The sequence below is a fragment of the Cherax quadricarinatus genome, chromosome 3 (assembly GCF_038502225.1).
Source record: "Cherax quadricarinatus isolate ZL_2023a chromosome 3, ASM3850222v1, whole genome shotgun sequence".
Classification (NCBI taxonomy): domain Eukaryota; kingdom Metazoa; phylum Arthropoda; class Malacostraca; order Decapoda; family Parastacidae; genus Cherax; species Cherax quadricarinatus.
In genome coordinates this window covers 70,606,914-70,622,625 of record NC_091294.1, presented here as the reverse complement: position 1 = coordinate 70,622,625, position 15,712 = coordinate 70,606,914, and the positions used below count along the sequence as shown (strand labels likewise).

General features: G+C 38.7%; 1 protein-coding gene across 4 annotated transcripts in view; it reads right to left on the bottom strand.

Annotated features, from left to right (window-relative positions):
* Positions 1 to 15,712, bottom strand: part of LOC128705417 (female sterile (1) homeotic) — a 684,385-nt gene that overhangs the window by 570,040 nt on the left and 98,633 nt on the right. The gene's annotated exons all lie outside the window — the stretch shown is intronic.

The window sequence follows — 15,712 nt, the reverse complement described above, 5'->3', positions numbered from 1 at the left end:
CTCACAACATATCTGTCCATAGAGGCCTGTACCTCTTGTTCCTTTATGACTTTTCTAAAGTGGTTCACAACATTGTCAGTGTAATAGTCACCAGCACGGCTTGCAATAGCTGTGTGAGGGTGATTGTCATCCATAAAGGTTTTCACCTTTGTCCACATTGTACACATTTCTTTAATCTGTGAAGTAGGCAACTTCTTCAATTTCTCTATCCCCTCCTCCGAAGCAGTTTCCTCAGGTCTGGCCTCTTGCTGTTGAAGATGATCTAGCAGCTCATCAGTGGTTAGTTCTTCATTGTCCTCCTCCACCAACTCTTCCACATCCTCCCCACTAACCTTCAACCCCACAATGGATTCCTCAAGTGGCATAGGATTCCCAGGGATAGCCTCAAACCCTTCAAAATCCCTTTTGTCTACACATTCTGGCCACAGTTTCTTCCAAGCAGAGTTCAAGGTCCACTTAGTCACTCCCTCCCAAGCCTTACATATAAGGTTTACACAACTGAGGATATTAAAGTGATCCTTCCAAAACTCTTTTAGAGTCAATCGAGTGTCAGTGGTCACTTCAAAGCACTTTTGAAACAGCTTTTGTGTACAGTTTCTTGAAGTTGGAAATGACCTGCTGGTCCATGGGCTGCAGGAGAGGAGTGGTATTAGGAGGCAAAAACTTGATCTTAATGAAGCTCATGTCCCCAGAAAGTCGCTCTGCCAAGTCTGAAGGATGACCAGGGGCATTGTCTAATACCAGGAGGCACTTAAGGTCTAATTTCTTTTCAATTAGGTAATTTTTCACATTGGGGGCAAATGCATGGTGTAACCAGTCATAGAAAAAGTCCCTAGTGACCCATGCCTTACTGTTTGCCCTCCACAGCACACAAATTAGCCTTGAGGACATTCTTTTGCCTGAAAGCTCTGCGAGTTTCTAAGTGATACACCAATAAAGGCTTCACTTTGCAATCACCACTAGCATTGGCACACATCAATCACCACTAGCATTGGCACACATCAGAAGAGTAAGCCTGTCTTTCATAGGCTTAAGTCCTGGGAGTGCCTTTTCCTCCTGAGTAATGTAGGTCCTACCTGGCAATTTCTTCCAAAACAGTCCTGTTTCGTTGCAATTAAACACTTGTTCAGGTTTAAATTCTTCACTGTCTATGTAATCCTTGAATTCCTTCACATATTTTTCAGCTGCTTTTTGGTCCTAACTGGCAGCCTCACCATGCCTAATCACACTATGCATGCCACTACGATTCTTAAATCTCTCAAACCAACGTTTGCTGGCCTTAAATTCGCTCACATTACCACTAGTTACAGGCATTTTTTCAATTAAATCCTCATGCAACTTCCTAGCCTTTTCACATATGATCGCTTGAGAGATGCTATCTCCTGCTATCTGTTTTTCTTTTATCCACACCAATAACAGTCTCTCAACATCTTCTAACACTTGCGATCTCTGTTTCAAAAACAAACATGCACCTTTTGCAACAACAGCTTCTTTGATTGGCGTTTTCCTGGCCACTATAGTAGCAATGGTTGACTGGGGTTTGGTATATAACCTGGCCAGCTCCGACACACGCACTCCACTTTCGTACTTTGCAATTATCTCTTTGTTCATTTCAATAGTCATTAGCACCCTTTTTCTCGAAGGGTTGGCACTAGAAGCTTTCTTGGGGCCCATGGTGACTTATTTTGCAGAAACAAGCACCAAAAACACTGTGGTAATATGGAATGTACCGAATGTATGCTTAGATGCGAACACACTGGCTGGCTTGTAAACACTGGCACGCACAGGGCAGTTCAGGCCACATGTTGACGCGTCCAGGATGAATCGCGTGTGGCGGGTTTTTTAACGAGTGACGAGGCAAAATTTTTGTGTCAAAATGTATCGTATACCGGATTTTAACATATACCGATGCCACTGAATGCTGGGGGGTCCACTGTACTGTCTTTTTGGGCGAGGCACTGTGTAAGAAATTTGTACAATATAAGACAAAATTACGCATCCCAAGGGTCTGCTGTGGTCACTCGGAGCGGCATGCTTCGTCTTCCTTTTGACCCTTGGTTGGCACTGAGATAGCCGTGGTCATAGCAGCTGCACCTACAGCCACCCAGAGGGTTACCAATCTTTATTTTGAAGCATTTGGCACAAAAATATAAAAAAAAAAATTTATAAAAAATGTCTAAAAATGACAACATATTATTATGACTATTACATATATTGTATTATTATTATTATTATTTATTAATACATACGTATAATTATTATTATTAATTTAGGGAACTTAAGCACAGATCCAATTCCCTAGATCAAGAGCCCATCATCAAGTACATACTAATAATAATATTTATAATAATACATTGTAATAAATACAGTGGACCCTCGCCTAACGAACGCATCGCATAACGTTAAATCCGCCTAGCGATACATTTTAATGCAAAAATTTTGCCTCGGCTAGCGCTAAAAAAACCACTCAACGCGATTCATTTGAGACGCATCCAAGTGCGGCCTGAGCCCGCCTCACTTGTTCCGTGGGTGCCAGTGTTTACAAGCCAGCCAAGGCGGTCGCTTCCAAGCATACAATCGGAGCATTTCATATTATCACAGCCTTTTTAGTGATTGCACCTGCAAAATAAGTCACCATGGGCCCCAAGAAAGCTTCTAGTGCCAACCCTACAGCAAAAAGAGTGAGAATTACTATGGATATGAAGAAAGAGATTATTGCTAAGTATGAAAGTGGAGTGCGTGTCTCCGAGCTGGCCAGGTTGTACACAAAACCCCAATCAACCATCGCTACTATTGTGGCCAAGAAAACGGCAATCAAGGAAGCTGTTCTTGCCAAAGGTGCAACTTTGTTTTCGAAACAGAGATTGCAAGTACTTGAAGATGTTGAAAGACTGTTATTGGTGTGGATAAACGAAAAACAGACAGCAGGAGATAGCATCTCTCAAGCGATCATATGTGAAAAGGCTAGGAAGTTGCATGACGATTTAATTAGAAAAATGCCTGCAACTAGTGATGATGCGAGTGAATTTAAGGCCAGCAAAGGTTGGTTTGAGAGATTTAAGAATTGTACTGGCATACATAGTGTAATAAAACATGGTGAGGCTGCCAGTTCGGACCACAAAGCAGCTAAAAAATATGTGCAGGAATTCAAGGAGTACATAGACAGTGAACAATTGAAACCTGAACAAGTGTTTAATTGTGATGAAACAGGGCTGTTTTGGAAGAAGATGCCAAGCAGGACCTACATTACTCAGGAGGAAAAGGTACTCCCAGGACATAAGCCTATGAAAGACAGGCTTACTCTGTTGATGTGTGCCAATGCTAGTGGTGATTGCAAAGTGAAGCCTTTATTGGTGTATCACTCTGAAACTCCCAGAGTGTTCAGGAAAAACAATGTCCTCAAGGCTAATTTGTGTGTACTGTGGAGGGCAAACAGTAAGGCATGGGTTACTAGGGACTTTTTCTATGACTGGTTACACCATGCATTTGCCCCCAATGTGAAAAATTACCTAATTGAAAAGAAATTAGACCTTAAGTGCCTCCTGGTATTAGACAATGCTCCTGGTCATCCTTCAGACGTGGCAGAGCGACTTTCTGCGGAAATGAGCTTCATCAAGGTCAAGTTTTTGCCTCCTAATACCACGCCTCTCCTGCAGCCCATGGACCAGCAGGTCATTGCAAACTTCAAGAAACTGTACACAAAAGCTATGTTTGAAAGGTGCTTTGTAGTGACCTCAGAAACTCAATTGACTCTAAGAGAGTTTTGGAGAGATCACTTTAGCATCCTCAATTGTGTAAACATTAAAGGTACGGCTTGGGAGGAAGTGACTAAGAGGACCTTGAACTCTGCTTGTAAGAAACTGTGGCCAGAATGTGTAGACAAAAGAGATTTTTAAGGGTTTGAGGCTAACCCTGGGAATCCTATGCCAGCTGAGGAATCCACTGTGGCATTGGGGAAGTCCTTGGGGTTGGAGGTTAGTGGGGAGGATGTGGAAGAGTTGGTGGAGGAGGACAATGACGAACTAACCACTGATGAGCTGCAAGATCATCTTCAACAGCAAGAGGCCACACCTGAGGAAACTGCTTCGGAGGAGGGGATAGAGAAATTGAGGAAGTTGCCTACTTCAAAGATTAAGGAAATGTGTGCAATGTGGCTTAAAGTGCAAACCTTTTTTGATGAAAATCACCCTGACACAGCTATTGCAAGCAGTGCTGGTGACTATTACACTGACAATGTTGTGAAACACTTTAGGAAAGTCATAAAGGAACGGGAGGTACAAGCCTCTATGGACAGATATGTTGTGCGACAGAGGTCCAGTGACTCTCAAGCTGGTCCTATTGGCATTAAAAGAAGAAGGGAAGTAACCCCAGAAAAGGACTTGCCACCTCAAGTCCTAATGGAAGGGGATTCCCCTTGTGAACATTAACACCATCCACAGTTTTCCCTCCTCCCATCCCATCAATCACCACCAGATCTTCAATAAAGGTAAGTGTCGTGTAACTGCGCATGTCTTCTTCAATTTGTGTATTAAAATTAATATCTAATGTGGTAAAAAAATTTTTTTGTTCATACTTTGGGGTGTCAGGAACGGATTAATTTGATTTCCATTATTTCTTATGGGGAAAATTAATTCGCCTAACGATAATTTCGCCTAATGTTGAGCTCTCAGGAACGGATTAATAGCATTAGGCGAGGGTCCACTGTACTGTAGTAGTAATAACAATAATAATAATAATTACAGTAAGGAGAAACTTCAAAAGACTGCCAGTATTTGGCACCACCATCAGCAAAACATTGGTAAACACTACTAGTACACTTTTCACCAGTCTGATACTAATGTATTAAGTTAAATCTGCCCGAAATGCCTCGGCATGATAGTGGCTTTCTTTACTCCAATCATATTATATGTAAACACACACTGTAACCTTTGCAAAGAAATAAATATTTCATTTTTTTATTTAAGGAACCTCCCTTGATAGGGAAGTTCGTATCCTGAAATTTCGTTCGTATCTAGAAGCAAAAATTTAACCAAATGATGGTTAGTATTCTGAAAAATTCGCATGGTGGGGCGTTCGTAAGCCGAGGTTCCACTGTACCTTTGTTTCTTTGTTAATTCTAAGACTTAAGTGCTTATGCCTTTTTGTGCCACTTTCAGCAACACTGGTATGGCTACTGGGTGTCATGATTGCTTGGCAGATACAAGATATTGTAATTAAAATATCATAACACAGCTGCCTTGTAGCAGAGAAAGACTGGATTGGACACACATGAATTATGAACGCTGGGATGGTGGGGTGGTGTTGGGGAGTGGTAGGGGATGGCGGGAGGGCTCCTCGGTTGCTCCACAACATGGGGGGCCACTTGAGCAAAAGATTTTTTTTTTCCTTCCCACAAACTGAGCTGAGTTAAATTAATTATATGACGTGTTACATAAAAGTGTCCCACAATTCTTCAATCATGCAATACTCAAATTATGCCAAATAAACTCGTACTAAATGATGGTCTACTGTAATTTAAATGAGAAATATTGACTCAGCATACAAGAAAATCGGGATAGGAGCAGGGTAAGGAATGGATTAAACTCCTAAGTAGAGGTTCCACTGTGTATATATACAATGGAACATTGCTTTTCGGCCGCTGCGTTTATTGGCCTATTCGTATTTAAGCCCTTTTTTTGGCGGAAATTTTGTTCCATATTTTGGCTGTTGCCTCGTAAATAAGCCATATTAGACGTGTTAGCCCACCTCTCCCGCCAGGACACCGCACTTTGGTGACTCAGTCTCCCCCTTGTCTGTCGGAGAGTGAGCATATACTCAGCGCATTCATCCAAACATTTCCTTAAAATCCATTGTTTTTGGTGGTTTTTTAATAAGTGCAACTGCAAAATAAGTCACCATAAGCCCCAAGAAAGTTCCTAGCAAAGTACCTTTGGTAAAGAAAGTGAGAAACACGATAGAATTTATGAAGGAAGTAACAGAAAAATACAGTGGACCCCCGTATAGCGACCTTAATCCGTGCAAGAGGGCTGGTTGTTACGCGAATGTTCGGTATGCGAATGAATTTTCCCCATAAGAAATAATGGATATCAAATTAATCCGTGCAAGACACCCAAAAGTATGAAAAAAAATTTTTACCACATGAAATATACATTTTCCTACACACAAAGAGAAGGATACATGCACAATAGTAGAGTAGTACATGCACAATATATATTGTGCATGTACTACTCTACTAAATGAAGAATAAATGACACTTACCTTTATTGAAGATGCAGCAATGACTGATGAGACACTGTGTCCTGGGAGTGCCTTTTCCTCCTGAGTACTGTAGGTCCTGTTTGGCATTTTCTTCCAGAACAGGCCTTATCACACTGTGTATGCCACTACGATTCTTAAATCTCTCAAACCAACCTTTGCTGGCTTTAAATTCACCAATATGAGCACTAGTTCCAGGCATTTTTCCCTGTTCACCTGGGTTTTAGTCGACTGGTGTGGGTTGCATCCTGGGAGACAAGATTAAGGACCCCAATGGAAATAAGTTAAACAGTCTTCGATGACACTGACTTTTTTGGGTTATCCTGGGTGGCAAATCCTCTGGGGTTAATTGTTTCTTGGTATTCTCAATAAGCCACACCAACAACGGTGGTACAGCAGCAGCAGCAGCTGACGGTGGTACAGCAGCAACAGACGATGCTACAGCAGCAGCAGACGATGCTACAGCAGCAGCAGACGATGCTACAGCAGCAGCAGACGATGCTACAGCAGCAGCAGACAATGCTACAGCAGCAGCAGACGATGCTACAGCAGCAGCAGACGATGCTACAGCAGCAGCAGCAGCTGATGGTGGTACAACAGCAGCAGCAGCTGACAGTGCAGCAGCAGCTGACGGTGGTACAGCAGCAGCTGTACCACCAATAGTAGCGATGGTTGATTGGGGTTTATTATACAACCTGGCCAGCTCGGAGACACGCACTCCACTTTCATACTTATCAATGATCTTTTTCTTCATCTCTATAGTAATTCTCACCCTTATTGCTGTAGGGTTGGCACTAGAAGCTTTCTTGGGGCCCATGGTCACGTATTTTCCAGAAAAAATCACCAAAAACACTGTAATAATACAAAATGTTCTGATTGTATGCTTGGATGTTACCGCGGAGGCTGGCTGGTAAACAATGCCACCGGCGGAACATGTGAGCGTGGCTCAGGCCGCACATTGGACGCGTCTCGGACGAAGGGCGGTGAGCGGGTTTTTGGGCGGTATGCGAGGCAAAATTTTTGCGAAAAAAGCGAGCGGTATGCGGATTGTATGGTATGCGATGCGTGCGGTATGCGGGGGTCCACTGTATTAGAGTGGTGTACAAGTGTTGGAACTTGCCAGGATGTATGGCAAAAACTAATCAACAATCACTTCTATCCTGGCAAAGAAAGAACAAATCAAGGAAGCTGATGTGGCAAAAGAGGTAAACCTGTTAACAAAAAAGAGATCATAAATAAATGAAGATGTGGAGTGGTAGTAGGTGTTGTGGATCAGGGCAAAACGGTTTGCAAGAAATAGTGCTTCAGAGGTGATCATTTGTGAAAATGCCTGGTACAAGTGATGATGTTAGTGAATTCAAGGCCAGCAGAGGCTGGTTTGAGAAATTTAAGAAGCATAATGGCATACACAGTGTTGTAAGGCATGGCGAGGCTGCAAGTTCTGACAAATGTGCGGCTGAAAAATTTGTGCAGGAATTAAAAGGGTACGTACAAATTGAAGAATTCCAACCTCAACAAGCGTTCAACTGTGACGAAACAGGCCTCTTTTGGAAGAAAATGCCAAACAGCACCTACATCATGGAGGAGGAAAAGGCACTGCCAGGACACAAGCCTATGAACGACAGGCTAACTCTACAAAAGGGTAACTCTCTTGTTCTGTGATAATGCTAGTGGGGATTTCAAAGTGAAGCCTTTACTGGTGTATCACTTTGAAAATCACACAGCGTTCAAGAAAAACAATGTAGTCAAGAGTAAATTGTGTGTGATGTGGAAACCTAATAACAAGGTATGGGTCACAAGGCAAATTTTCATTGACTGAGTCCATGAAGTGTTTGGCTCAAGTGTGAAAAAATACCTCCTGGAAAATAAATTGCCTTCCTAGTACTGGACAATGCTGCTGCTCATCCTCCAGACTTGGAAGACCAATTGTTTAGGGACTTCAGTTTTATAACAGTGAAGTTCTTGCCTCCTAACACATTTGTTAGGAAAACAAGGTAGTAAACACAGTATCATGATCAGACTTCATTCATATGATAAAAGAAAGGACTTAATTACATCAGCAGTTACAATGAAAAATGGAGTGTACATCAACGAGTGTCTAACGAGAAAACGTCAAAACCTTCTGTTCAGGTTGAGAAAACTTAAACAGGAAAACAAAATACATCAGTGTTTCACATGAGATGGGAAAATACTAATTAGAAAAACTTCAACAGGACAACAATATACCATCTCAAATGAACATGATTTCTCTACCTTCCTTAGAAAAGCTGACATTTCTGTAACAGATTAGATAAGTGTTCTTAACACATATATACGTGTGGTGCATATAGTGTATGTTACTATTATATTATTGTGCATTATTATTATTTACTATTATATTATTGTGCATTATTATTATTTACTATTATATTATTGTGCATTATTATTTTTTCTTTTACTAGCTAATACCAGCTACCTCAAATACTTTTTACTTTCTAACTGCATTTATTGCTCATAATTTTGTGTTGCAAGTCAAATCTTACTTCAAATTAATGTTATTCATGGTTGCTACCTGTCCATTTAATTCATCTTACAACTACTATGTTAATCACCTTTATATTGTGTGAGCAATTAGTGTATATTCCAATTACATTATTGTGTGAGTCCCAAAACTATCTTTTGCTAGCTAGTACCAGCTACCTCATATTTCTCTACTTTTTATAGTGCAATTAAATGCTCAACTTATTATACATTACAAATCAGATCTTACTCCCAAATCAATATTATATCACAGTGACTATCTGTCCATTGAACTTTGTTCACCATTACTTAATTTAGTCCCTTATATATTTTCTCCTTTATTTTAGCTTTATATAACTACCTTAGTTCATATATTCACAATTGTTAAAATAATCAAGGTGCTATTCTCAGGTGCTAAAGTGTAATAAGTTCACTATTTTGCCATTAAAATACTCCAGGTGCTATAGACTACCTCAGGTGCTACTGATTTTACTTTTAACCCTTACACGGTCCAAACAGATTGACGTTCAAATTCGTAGTGCTACAAAAGTAGATCTACTTTTTCTTACATATTTTCAAAAATAACAACAAAAAAAATGTAGATAAAAGTTTTTTTTACACGTTTTCAAATGTGAAACAAAAAAGATCTACATTTTTTTTTTACATACTTTCAGATGTTGAAAAAACGTATATATACGTTTGGACCATTTAAGGGTTAATACAGTGGACCCTCGAAATTCGATACTAATCCGTTCCTGAGAGCTATCGAATGTCGAAAATATCGAAAGTCGAATTAATTTTCCCCATAAGAAATAATGGAAATCAAATTAATCCGTGCAAGACACCCAAAAGTATGAAAAAAAAAATTTTACCACATGAAATATTAAGTTTAATGCAATAGAATAATTACAATAACAACAATAACAAAAGATTAATAATAGAATAATTGACACTTACCTTTAATGAAGATCTGGTGATGATTGATGGGGAGGGAGGAGGGGAGTGTGTGGATGGTGTTAGTGTCTAGAAGGGGAATCCCCTTCCATTAGGACTTGAACTGGCAGCCTCACCATGCCTTACCACACTATGTATGCCACTACGATTCTTAAATCTTTCAAACCAACCTTTGCTGGCCTTAACTTCACTCACATCACCACTAGTTGCAGGCAATTTCTTTACCAAATCATCATGCACTCCGACACATGCACTCCACTTTTGTACTTTGCAATTACAGTGGAACCTCTACTTGCGAGTTTAATCCGTTCCATGACCTTGCTCATTTGCAGAGACAATTTTCCTCATTTAAATTAATTGAAATACAATTAATCCGTTCCAGTGGAATTCTGTACTTCAATAATTTCGCTAATACATATCAACTCTATGGCTTATTTATCTATCTCACTACATCTAATATGACATAATAAACAACAAAAATAATATAGAAACCTGATATATACTCTAAACAGAATAAAATATGTCATTCATGTAGTGGTATGGGCGGTGTCGGCAGTGGACGAGAGTTTGTCTGGACACCAGGAAAAATTCTTCATGAATAATTTCACTAATATCATCTATACGGCTTATTTATATATCACAGTTCATCTAATATGACATAACAGACAATATAAATAACATAGAAACACGATATATACTCTAGAATGAATAAGTATGTCATTATGTAACAGGTGGAGGCAGCCACAACCACTCCCTCTTTGTTGTGGTAAATACTGCCATCTAGTGACAGCCTTTTGAAGCCGTCTATTATTATAATTATTATATGTAGTACATTATTATTATATATGTATTATACATATTATTATTATTATTATTCATATTATTATTATTGTTGTTGTATTATACTATTATTATACGTATTGTTATTATTCATATTATTATTATACATATTATTATTATTATCATTATTATTATATAAATTAATTGTAACTTTTATTCACACAAAAATATAAGATTTACTGTTATTCCTTATTGCAATAATTGCATAAACATCTCAAGCCATTCACGACTGCATATTGGAATGCACAGTGACGTCATTTGTTTACACTGAAACAGCCAAGCAATGGACCAATTCTTCTAGGTTGAGCTCTATTTCAAGGTACTTTTCATCGTGAAAGCAATCAAAATCATATCTAATTCTGTAATTTATCTTCCATTCTATCAAATGAGACCAAGAAAAAAACGAGAATACAATCATAAAAACCATTTGAAATTACCACTAAGGGGTGGCTAATTGCTGAGAAGTGAAATCCATTATTTATGCTTAGACTTCTTTCATTTTTGGTGTACATTAAGAAGCATCTTTCCATCATACATTGCCCAAGTTTCAATAAGACAGTCCAACAAACAAATGAGATACAATTCCTGAGATCAAGATCAAGAGTCCCTCACCAGTGTCAAGGAACCTGCCTTGAGGTCTGCTCACTTGTGGAAAATTTGCTCGCATATGGAAGCAAAAAATCGACCCATCGACTGCTCGTATTTGGAAAAACTCACACAAGGACACGCTCGCAAGTAGAGGTTCCACTGTATCTCTTTCATTTCAATAGTCATTAACACCTTTTTTCTCGAAGGGTTGGCACTAGAAGCTTTCTTGGGGCCCATAGTTACTTATTTTGCAGAAACAAGCACCTAAAACAGTGATACTATGGATAATATGGAATGTACCGAATGTATCCTTAGATGCGCGCACGCTGGCTGGCTTGTAAACACTGGCACACACGGGGCAGTTCAGGCCACACGTGGACATGTCTCGTACGAATCGTATTGAATGTCGGGTTTTCCATTGAATGTCGAGGCGAAATTTTTGCGTTAAAATGCATCGAATGTCGGATTTATCGAATGTCGATGCGTTCGAATATCGGGGGTCCACTGTACATTCTTTTACTATTATATCCATTAGCTCCTTTATTTTAACTGTAAATATCTACTGTAGTTCATAAACTCACTTGTTAAAATAATTAAGGTGTTATTAGATACTTAAGGAGGGGTGTTAATGTTGCAATTTAAAAACTGTAGTGTAAAGCACCCTTCTGGCAAGACAGTGATGGAGTGAATGATGGTGAAAGTTTTTCTTTCTCGGGCCACCTTGCCTTGGTGGGAATCGGCCAGTGTGATAATAAAAAAAAAATAATAGATACTTAAGTGTATAACTGAATTATCAATTCTGTAATAATCCCTTTTTCTTTCAATTTTTTACAAGTTTTAGATTAATCATGGAGTCTTAGTCATAAGTCTAGTTGTAGATTCAATATAAATCTTACATCATTTTACTCAGAAAATCTAGTTTGTAAAATTACTCTCATCCTATGATTACAGGCATAAATCCTGATGTAAACTTTTTACAAAATGAATTACATGAATCAACCAGTAACTGTAATTACTACACAGCAGACCAAGCAAAGACATTACTCAGTGCAAACAATAACATAACCATCTTTAACTACAATGTCAGATCCTTGAGCAAACATTATGATGACCTCACAGCATTACTCAGTTCCCTTCATTCCAATATATCAATCATCACACTCACAGAAACCTGGCTTAAGCCTGATATTACAGATTTCTATACCATTCCTGGCTACATGGCCATACACAACTGTAGAACAGACCAGCAAGGGGGAGGAACAGCTGTATACTATTCAAATCAACTCGAATATATCAATAAATCTTGCACAAGGGATGAACATGGAGAATATATCATAGCCAAATTTAAATTAAAAGACCTGCAAAAACCCCTCACAGTTATAAACATCTACAGAGTACCACAGTCAAACATTTATCATGTTAGTGAAAAACTAGGAAACATGATTACTGATGCACACATGAATAAAGACCACCTACTACTAACAGGTGATTTCAACATAAACATATTACACGACCAGGACCCACAAGTAACCGAATTCACAAACACAATGAGTAACTGCCTGTTGCTACCAGCAATATCTAAACCTACAAGAATCTCCGAGACAAGCATTTCCTTAATAGACAACATCTGGACAAACACTATATCCCCTTTAACCCTTAAATGATCCAAACGTATATATACATTCACACCCGTAGTGCCCCAAACGTATATATATGTTTTCTTTGTCATTCATTCAACATTGCCACGATAAGCCAGAGTCATGTAGACATGAGAGAATGGGTGTGCGCACTCAGTGTGTGCCATATTAAAATAATTGGGGATACCATATGCTCTTTTTTCCTTTAAAAAAGTTTTTTCTCTCAAAAAATTTGGGGCGCTACGCGAGTGAACGTATATATACGTTTGGACCGTTTAAGGGTTAAAATCAGGCAAAATCATGGACAATACTACAGACCACTACCCAACCCTTCTCATAACTAATCTGGGCAAACTACCACAAGACATTACTAAAGTAACCTTCAGACTACATAACGAGACAGCAGTTAACAACTTTATAGCAGCTATGAATAACATCGACTGGCAAAATGAGCTTGAAACATATACAGATATGAATGAATGTATAAATAATTTTCCAAAAAAAAAAGCCCAATACCTCTATAACAGACATTGCCCCAGAAAAACTAAACAGATCACAGCAAAGAGACTGAATAATCCCTGGCTAACACCAAGCATCCTCAAATCCATTAACACAAAGCACAAATATGAAAAACAGTATAGAATGGGTCAAATAACTAGAGAACAGTCGAGAAATTACTCGTCAGCACTTACCAGCCTGATAAGAAGGTCAAAAAAATTGTATTATGAAAATAGATTACATAACATCAAAGGTGATATGAAAAAAACCTGGAAAACTCGATCTGAAATTCTTGGAACTAAAAAGTTATCCAAAAACAAAGCAATCAAACTAACAAAATCAGATGAACCCCTACTCACTCCAACCTAAACAGCAAACAGACTTACGTTTTCTTCTCCATCATAGGAAAAAAATCTAGCAAACAAAATACCAAGCCCGTCCATCAGACTATCTCATAGGAACCTACCCAAATACGCTATTCCTAGCTCCAACCAACCCCACTGAAGTTATGCTCATCATAAACACCCTTAAAAACAAGGCAGGAGACATAAACAACTTGCCTGCTTTTATGTACAAAAAAGCTTCTCAAGTATTGTCACCAATTATTGCAACGCTCTTTAACAAATCCATTGAATCATCTGCCTTCCCAACAATCCTCAATATAGCGAAGGTCACTCCGATCCATAAAGGAGGTGACCAAGCTGACTTGAATAACTATAGACCAATATCTAACTTACCACTGCTCTCTAACATCTTTGAAAAATTAATTCATAGACGGATCTATTCCTACCTCGTTTCACACAACATATTAAACCCTTGTCAGTTTGGATTTAGAAATAATAAAAGCACAAATGACGCTATCATACACATGCTAGAACTAATATATACCGCACTTGAATAATATATACCGCACTTGGGCATTTTCATTGATTTACGTAAAGCTTTCGATACAGTCGACCATGAACTACTGTACTCCAAATTAATGCATTATGGTATCAGAGGCCACTCCTTCAACTACCTAAAGTCATACCTTAGTAACAGAACTCAATATGTGTATGCAAATGATGCAAACTCCTCCACCCAACCAATCACAGTAGGAGTCCCACAAGCAAGCGTCCTTGGACCACTCCTCTTTCTCATCTACATCAATGATCTACTGAATGCATCACAGCTACTCAAACCCATATTATTTGCAGATGACACTACATATGTATTTTCCCACCCAAATGCAGTCATACTAGCAAACACAGTCAATGCTGAATTACAGAAAATATCTGCCTGGATGATGACTAACAAACTTACCCTGAATACTGATAAAACTTATTTCATTCAGTTTGGAAACAAAGCTGCAAATAATCCAATTAACATTAAGCTAAATGGATCATCAGTCACAAGACTCACAGAGGGAAAATTCCTAGGTATCCACCTTGACAGTAGCCTTAAGTTCCGGACACACATACAACAAATCACCAAGAAAATCTCCAAGACTGTAGGCATACTACTAAAGATAAGGGCCTACGTTCCACAATCAGCTCTCCTGGTACTGTACCATTCACTCATATACCCTTATCTTACATATGGAATTTGTGCATGGGTATCAACAACATCCAATCGCCTAAAACCCCTAATAACCCAGCATTAGGCAGCAGTAAGAATGATAAATTCCCACTCCCGCCAGCATACTCCACCAATTTTCAAAAGTCTGAATCTGTTTACCATTAAGAACATCCATACTTATTCATGTGCCTACTACATACACAGAACAATACACGCAAATATAAACCCCCCACTCAAACTTTTCCTCACCAACCTAAACAGGACACATAACCACAACACAAGACACAGATCTCTTTTTGATATACCTTGTGTCCATATCACACTGTGTAAAAACTCTATGCACATAAAGGGCCCCAAAATATGGAATTCATTACCAGAAGATATTGAAGTAACACAGTCTGAAAATCAATTTAAGACTCTTCTCAAAAGCCACTTAATCACCCTAGACTAAATACTAAATACTCAGTACACATTTACTCACCTATGTACTCCCACATCATAACTGAAACAATCACATTGAACCTTTTATCCATTGTTGACAGGAATATAATTGAATCATTGTTTTTCACAAAAGCATTTTAGAATATAAATACGTATATCTTTGTATTATACAAATTTTGATTCATTTATAATTAATATTCTACTGTACAACTATGAAATAATGACTTTCCTACTGTACAACTATGATATACTACTCCTTAGTATTAAGTAGAATGTAAGACAATAATGTTAAGTTGGCCCATAATGCCAAGGTATAATAGAGGCTCTCTCTGCATTGCAACCCACTATTGTATATACACAATCTCAATGTACTGTTTGCAAAGACATTAAATAAATAAATAAATAAATAAATGTCTGCCTGACGTCACCTCGCGATGTCACCC